The following is a 12,331-nucleotide window of genomic DNA, read 5'->3' on the forward strand; positions in this document are numbered from 1 at the left end:
ATTAAATCCCTGTGTTCATCAAAAACTTTTCCCAACAGGGTGAAAAGAAAACGTGCTGACTGGGAACAAACATTTGGCAATACCATCTCAGACAAGAGTCTCATAACGAATGTTTATGGAATACCCCAAGGCCTCCACAAGAAAAAGTCTGATAAACCAATTACAAAGTGGGCAAAAAATGTGAAAAGAATTTTCACAGAGGAAGATATTCAAATGACCAACAGACATATGAAGAAATGCTCCAAACCTCTGGCAATAAGAAAGATGCAAATCAAAACCACAATGAGGTAACATCTCATTCCAGTAGTGGTGGTGAAGTTTAACAGGACAGCAAATAATAAATGTTGAAGAGGATGTGGTGAGATAAGAACTCTTTTATGTTGTTGGTAGGATTGTACAATGGTACAGCCACTCTGGAAGGCAGTTTGGTGCTTCCTCAAAAGGCTGAACATAGAAATTCCATAGGACCCAGCTGTTCCATTGCTTGGAATATACCACAAGAAAATGAGAACTGAGGCTCAAATGGAAAATTATACACCAATGTTCACAGCAGCATTATCCACCATTTTAAGAACATGGAAACAGCCCAGATGTCCAACTACAAACGAATGGATTGAAGGGTTGTGGTGCATTCATACAAGGGAATACTATGCAGCATGCAGGAGCAATGGTTTTGTAAATGACTACCTAACTTGGGAGGGACTGGAGAGCATTATTCTGAGTGAGATAACTCAGTCCCACAAGGACAAATACTGTATAAAACATATTGTAGAATGAGCATAAAGATCCAAGGGTGGAGGGTAGAAATAGAGGAGTGAGGATGGGGGAGGTAGAGTTAAGGAAGGGTGTTAATCATAGGGTTACACAATTCGCTAGGTGGGTGGGGTGAAAGAAATGGGAAGGATCTTTTGTGAAAAACAATGCATTCAAATTTTGTAAATAAATCAGAGTAATATATATAAAAAAAAAAACAAACAAACCCCACCACTAAGTGCAAACAATGTTGAATATTTCAATAAGCATTCGTGGCTAATTAAACTCATGTGTTCCAACACATTTAAATGGCAAAGGACACACTGACAAAGGAGATTAATCAGAACTGGCTTTGACAAGCACTGTGGCAATTGGACAATTAAAACAGATTTTCAAGGGGGGGAAAGAAGAACGAACTGGGGAGAAGGGTAGAGAAAATATTACAACAATGAGTGAATGAAAACCCAAAATCTCTGTAAATGTTAATTAAAATTAATAACATTTAAAAATTTAAAACAAAAACAAAAACAAAAGGATATCTGCTATGCACTTCGCAATGTGGAGGAACAACAATAACAACACAAAAGTTTGTCCTTGCCTTCAATGAACTCTCCAATAAGAGAAGAAAAGTGTTCATAAACTCCAAGTCTAGGCAGAGTCCACTGTCTTGGCATGAATGGGGTTGTCAGTCAGGAGAATTATCCAGCTGAGCAAAGTGAGGTCGCAGCATCAACAGCACATAGGTGATAACTTAGCTGGCGTTGGAAGGAAGAATGCTGTTGTGAGGTCCTGCAAGATCCACTACAACTCACAGAGACCCTCTGAACAGCAGTCTGAGCCTTGGGAATCTTGCTGCCATCCTCAAGGTCTCCGCCCATTGTTACAGGCACTCTGTCAGTCCATTTGCTGGTGAACCCATCATCTTCCTCTGACCCTCCACCTTTCCCAGCATGGTATCTTTCTTCAAGGACTGTTTTCTCTTGACAACATGCTCAAAGTATGTGAGATAAAGTTTCATGATCCTTTCCTCTAAGGAGCAAACAGTTGCACTTTCTCCAAGACAGACTTGTTTATTCTTTTGGCAGTCCGTGAGAGAGTCACAAGAATGTCTTTTTAAGGGAGATAAGATTGGGGAGAGAGGCCAGGATGATGTTTACACTGAGAAGAGAGGAAGCAGGGTTTGTGTTCTCAGCAGTGTGTGCTGTCTGATTTGGCGAGATGGTGTCTGTATGGGACCCGGGAACTGAAGTGGGGTGAGGGTGGAGAAGGAAGAAAGAGAAAAGGATGTCAAAACAGGTTTGTGGAGTGAGCAAGACCAGAAAAGATATATTAAAATTTTGGAGAATCTTGAATTTCATGGAATGGAAGGTGACACTTACCATTTCAAAATGGGAAATGCATTCTCAGATATGGTCTTATTTGATATTGTTACAAAGATTTTATGCTATGGTTTTGTATTGATGCCCACTTTATGGATGAAGAAATGTGACTTACCATTTGACAAAGAGACTAAATGTCAGCTGGAATTAGGACCCATATCTCTAGACAGTAAATTGAATCTTATTTAACTTGTCTCATTAAATCTCACTTAACTTGTCATGTTATCAATGTTCAATACTCCCTCCATAAAACCTACTGACTGCTCCAGGTAGGTTTGCTGTGCCCACATTTCTCTCTATACCAGTGGATTTGTAGAATTACCTAGTCTGCCCTGGTGAACTAGATATTCAAAAAAGAAACAGACCTTTTACAAACACAAAGCTGAACATTTATGAATGATTCAATACAGGGAAATTAAAAGATTGCATGTGGATTACATGTGGGGGGTAACAAATTTTCAGATTTGGGGAGAATCATATAGGAATCTGTCCTCAGATATTTTGCCAGGGTCTTTAAGTTCTTGCTCTATTTAAGTTACAAACCATGTGTTATGGGTGGGTCACTTAGATGACTTAAAATGCCAATCACTCACTTCACCTTGGGCATGCTATAAAAAGATACAGGCATATCATGAGATTGGCAAAGGAATATACATATATCAATTTTACATTAAATGGTTTAAGAGTTACATGCATCGTCTTTTGATTTCTCTTTTAATAATACCTTAATTTGGGATGCCTGCAATAAAAGGACTTTAGTTGCTTATTAAAGAAGCCTAGGGGGTTAGTGCATTTCCTATCAGGCTACCAACTGAAAGGTTGATAGTTCAAATCTACCAACTGCCTCAAGAGAGAAAGAGAAGGCAGGCTTCTCCTGGAAAGATTTACAACCTTAGAAATCCAATAAAGGGTCCCATGAGTTGGAATCGACTGAACGGCCGAGGGTTAACGTTTGTTGTACTGCCTCTATCTATAAAAGCAGAGGGTGAGGGGGAAAGAGGAAGACTCTCAATGAGCTGGGTTGACACAGTGACTACACAATAGCCTAGAGTGTAACAGGGATCCTGATGACAGCAAAAGGTAGAGTCGGAGTCAGATCTGTCGCCCATAGGGTCACTATTTGTTATAGTGGACTTGCCGGTTCCTGACCACAACAATCTAAAACCCAGGGAGTTCTGTCCTTTACGAGCAGATTTCGTGGCAGTTTTTTGCTTAAGACAATTAAAACATGTGAAGTTTCTCAAATGAGCTGCCAGACCCTCTTGACTTAGAGATTTAGAAAAGGTCTGTATTTTAACTATCATGGAAATAGTTTTGACCTACACAAAGACTGGCATTCAAATAAAGAGAAAATATTTACAACTTATGCTTTTGCTTTTTACTGTTAAATATCTGCCCCTTTATGTCCCACTGACAGATCCCAGAAAGGATGACAAAGATAACTTGGCAATTCTATGAGAAGGTTGAGTGTCATGCCATCTAGGGTCTACCATTCAAAGTAAATAATAACATTTTTGTGTTATTCACAGCCTTTTGTATCACTGTTATCCTGCTTCTGATCAATTTTCTAGAATACAGGTGGGATAATTTTTTTTTAATTCAACTATGAAACTGATCGGACTGGATGACTTGATTAAATCACATAGAGTTCTATATTCTGAATTCCTAACTTAATGTATGCTTCAAGCTTGGATTTGTTAAGGATTTACAGATGAGTAAAATGATTCATGTCATTAACAACACAGAATTTATTTAAATGAGTGGCATTTTTGATCTAATTCCAGGGAATGAGTAAAAAGTATCTTAATTTAGGTCCAGTCACAGCCAATTAATTCACTTTTTTCTATGATTTCCCCTAAAGCCAGCCAGTTTTTAACAAGCTAAAACAAATGATGAGGATATTTATATTCTTAAATCATTTGATTTAACATGAAATTTGTTCTTGATCCAGGCAATTTGACTTAAGTTACAAAGAAGTATTCTTCATTTTCCCAAAAGGTAATTAAGCTATATAAATACTCAAGCTGCTGAATTGATATTTTAGATGTGTGGGTATCAGGGCAGATACTTGAGAATTATGCCAGTTTCTAATACATTTTCCATGAAAGTAAAAACATCAGTGATTTATTTCTCTGTATTTCACAGCCTATTCACATTCCTAAATCTAGCCATCATCACAGGCACAAGGACAGAAATAATGCTAGGGTTTTTCCAGACACAAACAGATCATGTTTCATACCCATCTTTATAACCTTCCTAGTTAGGTAACTATAGTTATTTGAATTCTTAAAGCCTTAATTTCTTGACATATAAAGTTGAGATATTAGGTAGAAATCATATAACATTTCTATAAGTATAGACAAAACAACTCATCCACAATGCATGGTGCCCAGCACGTGGTATCAGTTTGGCAAAGCTACCAATTGTTATTAAGTATGGCATGGAAATTATTCAAATACCATAAATACACAAGAAGAAAAATCTATAAGTGCATAGGGTTTTAATTTGGTCTCTTATGTCTTCTTTTCCCAACAAAACTCTTTCCTTCCTATTTTGAAATAGCTGGTAGTTTACAGAAATTATAACTGAATTATGTTCCTTTGGAACACAAAGGAAGCTTCACATTGTCCACAGGGCTCATAGCACTTCCTCTCTGACCAGAGCCCCTGTGGTGTGGTGAATGATAAATGCATTCTTCAGGGCCAGCGGTGTCCAGAGCTGTGATCCCAGCGCTGGGTCATATGCCTCTGAGGTTCATGAAGACTTTTCAAGGGATGTGAACACAGGAAGAATCTGTAAAAGTTCTTGAGTATATGCATTGTTGGTTGTTATTGTTGCCGGAGACTCTCGAGTTGACTACGATCAGCTGTGGCACTAGGAACTGACTACAATTAACTGTGGCACTACGAACTGACTACAATTAACTGTGGCACTAGAAACAGCCCATCTGAACCTTGCATCATCCTCACGACCTCTGACCGGCCCAAGTGCGTTGCCACAGTTACTGTGACAATCCATCTTGTTGGAGGTCTTCTCTTTTGCTGTCTCCCTTTCTCAGCATGATGTCTTTTTCCAAGGACCTACCCTCCTGACAACATGCCCAAAGATTGGAGGTGACAGTTTGTCACCTTAGTTGAACTTCTAAGAGCACCCTACTTGTACTTCTTTCTGCCAAAGAGATTTGTTCATTCTTTTCAGCAGTCCATGGGATATTCAGTTTTCTTCTCCAACACACAGTTCAAATGTACTGAATTTTCTCTTGTCGTTCTTCATCATTGTCTGACTTTCAGATGCATGGGGAAGCAACTGGAAAACTATGGGCAGGATCAGGTGTACCACATTTTTAAAACTTTTGTTGTTGTTGTTGTTGTTGTTGTTGTTTGACACTTTGGAGGGCTCTTGACAGCAGATTTTCCCACCATAACATGTCTTTGATTTCTTCACTCCATCGTTTAACACAAAGATGTTAATTGTAGATCTTGCCAAAATGAGATCATTGACAACTTCACACTCCCCCTCCCCCATTCTATTATGCCACCAATTGGTTCAGTGGTGAAAATTTTTGTTTTCTTGATGTTGAGATGTATCCGTATTCAAAATTGTAGTCTTTGATCTTCTGTACTAAATGCTTCACGTTTCCTTCACTCTCTGCTAAGAGGTTTTGTCATCTGTGTAACATGGTCATTTATGCGGCTTCCTTTAATCCTGTTGCCACATTCTTCCTCATTTTGGTCAGATTCTCAAGTTATTCAGTCTCCAGATACTTGAATTATACAATCCATCTGCTATTCTTGGTAGCTGCCATCCAATCTGTCCCTGAGTCATGGCAACTACCTGCATAAATGAAAGAAAAACCAACCCATCCAGTGCACTCCTCTGGCTACGGATTTTATTATTCTGAGTCACATGGCTTCATGTGGTGTCTTTATTCCTAGGCCATCTTAGTCTGGAGACTGCTGAAAATTATTCAATAAAATAGCAGCAAGCAAGCTGTCATTTACACATGTGGTGGCTACCTCTTCCCTGGCTGGGAACCAAACAAGGGTCCTGCACTGATAGCAGAATTCTACCTCGGAACCGCCACTGCATTTTAACATCTGTGATTTCCTCAAATTGATTCCTATGAGAAAGCAAGCGCCTTCTTTCCCCCATTGCTTTAAAAGACATGAAACACAACGTGAATGAATGTGTGAAATATAATGTATATGAATGAAACACAATGTATGTAAATTTTGTATGCAAACCAATATAAAACAAAAAAGACATGCTTCTGCTTTTAAAAAATTTAGCTCTCTTTCTCTCCCCTAATATTTTATGATGATTCTTCCAGAGGAGAAAAAGAATTTCCCCCAGAAAATAAATAGGAAAAGAGGATATGAATTTTAATCACTGAGTAACAAACGCTTTGCCACTGAGGTCCTATTTGAACTTCCGTTTTTAACAAAATTGAATACTTCATGATAAATCACTGTGCTTTTTTGTTAAGGGTTTTTGTTTATTTGTTTGTTCTCTAAGCCTTGGAAGAAGTTCAAAGAATTGAGTCATATTGCTGTAACAAAATGCTTCCATCCACATCGATAAATCTGTGAACAAATACTCCCTGTGCTTACATTAAATATATTATCGAGACTGATTCTGGGCTTTTCTTGTTCTAGAAACAAGCAATATTCTCTCAATGAATACATAAACTAATTGAAAAAAGGAATCATACTGTCTCAGATGCACATTTCTAAGGCAATTTTCCTTTTTAATTTATGAACATTTTCTAAGATATGTAACATATCTGTGTTGTTCTGACCAGTTGCAACTGCGATAATTGTAATGATAGTTCTCTTTGATGAATGGCATTTAAAGCCTTAGAGCATTATAGTTGCTAAATGTTTTTAAAACAGAAAAATTTCAAGTTTAGTGAAGATTTTTAAGATACTGTTAATTATGAGATGATAAAAATTGACTGCAGGAGAAGGCTGGCCAATCTTCTCCCATGCAATTAACTGCCTCTGAAAACCCACTGGAGGAATAGCGAGGGGTCAGTTCCAACTCGACACTGTACAACAACAAACCCACAGAAACAGACCATTCATATATAAAATATAGGACATCAAGATACAATTCTATGGTGTTTAGAGTCTAATCAACGCATTTTGAAGAGTCCTCCAGAGTTGTTTTTATGTACTGCTGAATGTACTTATTCATAGTTGATTCTCCAGTGTGTTTTCATAGGCAGTTCATTACAAAAGTGGAAATTGCACATCTTTCTCCTTCAGAGTAGCCAGTGGATTTGAACTGCATGCCTTTGGGTTGGCATTTCAACACCTTAACACTGAGTCACCAGAGACGCTGGTTAAACATGCCATCTCTGAAAATCAGAATCTGAGTGAGAGAATATAAGAGATAACCTGCGGATTTCCTGGGCCTGGCTCACTGGGGCCACCATGGCTTTTGGGAAGAGTCCCCGGGATCCCTACGGGACCTCCGTGGGACACCTCATAGAAAAGGCTACATTTGCTGGAGTTCAGACTGAAGAGTGGGGCCAGTTTATGCACATATGCGACATAATCAACACGGCCCAGGATGGGCCTAAAGATGCAGTAAAAGCATTGAAGAAAAGGATTTCCAAAGACTACAACCATAAGGAAATCCAACTTACTCTGTCACTCATAGACATGTGCATGCAGAATTGTGGCCCAAGTTTCCAATCTCTGATTGTGAAGAAGGATTTTGTGAAAGATAGTCTAGGTAAGCTGTTGAATCCCAGATACAACTTGCCATTAGATATTCAGAATAAAATCTTGAATTTCATTAAGACCTGGTCACAGGGTTTCCCAGGAGGCGTGGATGTAAGTGAAGTGAAAGAAGTCTACCTTGACCTGCTTAAGAAAGGTGTACAGTTTCCTTCCTCAAATGCAGAGGCTGAACCAAGACAAGACGCCACTCAGAGCTCATCTCATCCAACAACATGCGTTCCTATTGCACCAGCTCTTTCTTCAGTGGTTGCCCCCAAGAGCTCAACCATTACGTTGGTCCCAGAACAGATTGGAAAATTACACAGTGAGTTGGATATGGTGAAAATGAATGTGAGAGTGATGTCAGCCATATTAATGGAGAACACCGCTGGATCTGAAAACCGTGAAGACATAGAGCTGCTGCAGAAACTTTATAAGATGAGCCGAGAAATGCAGGTGAGGATCATGGACCTGCTGGTGGTAGTGGAGAATGAAGATGTCACTGTTGAATTAATTCAAGTGAATGAAGATTTAAATAATGCCCTCCTTGGATATGAGAGGTTTACTCGAAACCAACAAAGGCTTTTGGAGCAAAATAAAAATCAGGAGGAAGCAACCAATACTAGCAGCGAAACTTCTGCACCGTCCTCTGATCTCCTGGACCTAAGCCCCAGCCCTCCGACTCCTAGAGCCACTCTGGGAGAACTCAACACCATGAATGCTCGGCTTTCAGACTTAAAGTTTAGATCTCCAGTTCCCGTTGTGAACAATTCTGTGAGGCCCAGCCATTATCCACAAGTGGACTTATTAGCCTCAGAAAACACAGAAACACTCCTGTCTCCCCCGAGGACCAGCCAAAACCACCTCTCCAGCCACACATACGACAACTTTGCAGAAGATTCATATGCAGTATTGCTACAGCCAAGCATCCCAACGACTTGGGCAAACCAGACGCCACCAGCGTTGCCTAGCAACCACCCAGCAATGGCAAAGAATGATCTTCAGCCGCCCAATTACTACGACGTGATGGAGTTTGATCCTTTAGCTCCTGCTGGCACTACAGAAGCTACCTATGAAGAAATTGATCCTCATCACGAAAGAACTCAAAATCACACTCACTGTTGAGGCAAAACTGGACTCCCAGCTCACAGGCCAACCGCAGCGCCAACTCTCTAAAGGCTGGCATCTGTCCAGCTCTGAAGCCTGGAAGAGAGAGGAGACCTGGTCGGGACTGGAACATTTCTCCTCTGCTATAAGGAAGTTTAACTAGAATTGTAATAGTTCCAGCATAACATTTACGGTTCTGGACAAGTGCTAAGATCTATCTGAAAAAGAACTTGTTTGTAACATAGACTCACGTAAAACTTTAGCTGAAGAAAAATTTATTATACTTCAGCTATTCAGTTTAATTTCAGGGTCTTAGATTTTAAAGTCATCCAACAGTTGTGATACAAAATTAAATGAAGATTATTACAAAATAATTCAGACTAGATGTAAACATAAAATGTGAGAAACTAATGGTGTTATTCAGGAAGAACACACAGTGCCTTCTTTTCACTAAAATTGAATGTTAAAATCAGTTTGCACTTCTTGATGAATAATAATCTTGTTTAGAACTAAGAATTGTAAAAGCCTTGATGATTGTAAGGATCACTGGACTCTGCATCAAGTTACAGTTAAACTTCGTTCTTTATAATGTTAACATTTTTATAGTAATTTAACATTTCTATTTAGAACCACACTGCTGGAAAACATTCAGAACAAACTGGGTATTAGCTTACACAAATAAAATGACAAATAAATTAGTATTAAAATAAAAAAAGAGATAACCTGCTTCTTCTGACAAAGACAGAAGAATAATATCCATTAAAAGAAATAGACCTAAATTCCAGCTGTATCTAAAAACATTAGATCTGAGTGTATCCCTGCTCCACTTTAAGTAAAGGGGGGAAATTATCAATATATCTTTGTTCCACCTTTAGTTTGGACAGAGCAAATATATGGATGTCATATATTTAATGCTTGTGGACAAAATCGTGCCTGAGCTCATATGTGAAATATCCTTTCAAACCTGAAATTATCATCCCCGGGACTGTTCTATTTCTTTCATTTGTCTTCTCTTCTGGATCATTCTTTTCAGCATTCAAGCATGTAGTGTAATATTTCCCATCCTAATCAAGTAAAAGAAAAGTTCAACAACAACAACAACAACAATCAAGTAAAGGAAAAGTTCAAGTATAAAATACTACTTATGGATAAAGGAAAGACTAAGGTTTAAAATGACTGATACAAGAGAACCTAAAAGGAGCTACAAAAAGAATAAATGGATTATGTCTTAGAGAAAGTGAAGCTGCAGTGCTCCTTGAAGGCAAGGATGATGCAGTTGCATCTCACGTACTTTGGAAATGTTGTTAGGACAGGCTATTTCATAGAAAGGGACGTCATAATAGGAAATGTGGTTGGTCAGCAAAGAAGAGGAAGACCCTCAATGAGGTGGGTTGGCATGGCGACTGCAGTAAAGAGCTCAACTATGTCAGAGTTGATGAGGATGGCACAGAACAGGAAGGACAGGGTTTAGATCTGTTGTCCATAAGGTTGCTATGATTCCATCTAATAACAACAACACAACAAGAAGAGCTGACTAGACTTGGGCTGGTCATTTTGAATCAGGTGATCGTATGGTTGACTATGTCAGGAATGAAACATTCCAAAATCATGATGGATCATCACCAGAATAAATACTTCAATATCAATCCTGACGTACAGCACTGTCAGTGATAGGGTGATATCCACATTCATACAACTATTATCCAAATTTATGCACCAACCAATAAAATGAAAAACTCAAGAATTCTCCCAGCTTCTGTTGTCTTAAATTGATTGCATCTGTAATAAATAATGCATTAATAATAACAACTGATGATTGTAATCCTAAAGTTGTAAGCAAAGAAGAAGGAATAGTTCTTTGGAAATAAGGCCTTTGTGATTAAAATGAGACAAGATCCACGGTATGTTCAACACTCTTCTCCAGCACCAAAACTCAAAGGCATTGATTCTTCTTCTGACATTCGTTGGTCATTGTCTAGCTCTCTGATGCATAGCAAATTGAGAAGACTAGTACCTGGAGCAGGTGCACCTTAGTCTCTAGACTGACACCATTGCTCTTTAGCACTCTGGTGAGGTACCTGACAATCTATTTTCCCCATGTAACTTGTCTTTTGATTTCCTAACTGCTGGTGCCAAAAGTGTTGATTATGGATCTGAACAGGATGAAGTTGATAACAATCTCAATCTTTTTTTCTATCTACCGTGATGCTGCCAATTGAGCCATTGATGCAAATCTTTATTTTCTTAATGTTGAGCTTCAATCCATATTGAAGACTGCAGTCCTTGATTTCTACAGCAAAAGCTTCAGTTCCTTCTCAGTTTTAGCAAGCAAGGCTTTGTTATCTGTATAAAGCTGTAGCTGATGAGTCTTCCTCCAATCCTGATGCCACATTCCCCCTCATAAAGCCCAGCTTTCTAAATGGTCTGTTCTACATATTGATTGAGAAGATATGGAGAGAAGACACATCCCTGAAAAGTGAACACATGATTTCAAAGGACATCTTGAGAAAACAAAGTGTTGTGATGAAATGTGCAGAGACCTGGAGTTAGAAAACCCATAGGGAAGAACATGATCAGATTCCTCAAGCTGGAAGAATTAAAGAAAAAGAAATTAAGCCTCTACTAGCACTACGGAAAATTTTGGTGGGCAAATGATTGCATTATGCAGCAGTCTTCAAAAGAAGTTGGAAGAATTATACAGAGTCATTGTGCCAGAAAGAACTGGTTGACAGGGGACCATTTCAAGAAATAGCATTTTATCAAGAACCATTGAATCCCAAGGGTGATCTCCAGGTTTCTCTAAAGTACTGACAAAAATAAGCCTCCAGGAATTGACAAAAACAACTTCAACAAACAAATGTAACACTGGATGTGCTCAATTGTCATACCAAAAAATTTGGAAGACAGTTATCTAGCCAGCAACTGGAAGAAATCCATATTTGTTTTCATTACAAAAATTAATCCAGTGGAGTACAGAATTTATCCAATAATATCATTATATGACATGAAGTAAAATCTTGGTGAAGTTTATTTTTAAATGGCTTGAATATTACATTCACAGGGAACGTTCAGAAATTCAGTCTGAATTCAGAAGAGGCCATGGCACAAGGGCTATCATTGCTATTATCAGATAGTCATTGGTTGAAAAACGGAATGACATTTTCTTTTCTTTTTTTTTTTTAGTGAGACAAAAGAGTCTATTTTCCAGAATGACATTTTCAAACAATCTAATGATATTTACTTGACATGGACCACCAAGAGAGCAAAGAGGTCTGTCTTGGAGAGGGTGAAACCAAGTTTCTCCTTGGAGGCTAGGATTTTGAAGCTCCATCTTACATACTTTGGGCATGTGGCCAGGAGGGGACC

At 38.6% G+C, this 12,331-nt stretch overlaps 1 protein-coding gene and 1 pseudogene across 1 annotated transcript in view; both read left to right on the forward strand.

The window, feature by feature from the left end:
* Window positions 1–12,331, forward strand: part of CPED1 (cadherin-like and PC-esterase domain containing 1) — a 354,996-nt gene that overhangs the window by 166,496 nt on the left and 176,169 nt on the right. The gene's annotated exons all lie outside the window — the stretch shown is intronic.
* LOC102850098 lies at window positions 7,568–8,983 on the forward strand (annotated as a pseudogene).

The sequence above is a fragment of the Elephantulus edwardii genome, unplaced genomic scaffold, assembly GCF_000299155.1.
Source record: "Elephantulus edwardii isolate Elephantulus edwardi_28Jun2011 unplaced genomic scaffold, EleEdw1.0 scaffold00022, whole genome shotgun sequence".
In the NCBI taxonomy this organism is placed as follows: Eukaryota; Metazoa; Chordata; class Mammalia; order Macroscelidea; family Macroscelididae; genus Elephantulus; species Elephantulus edwardii.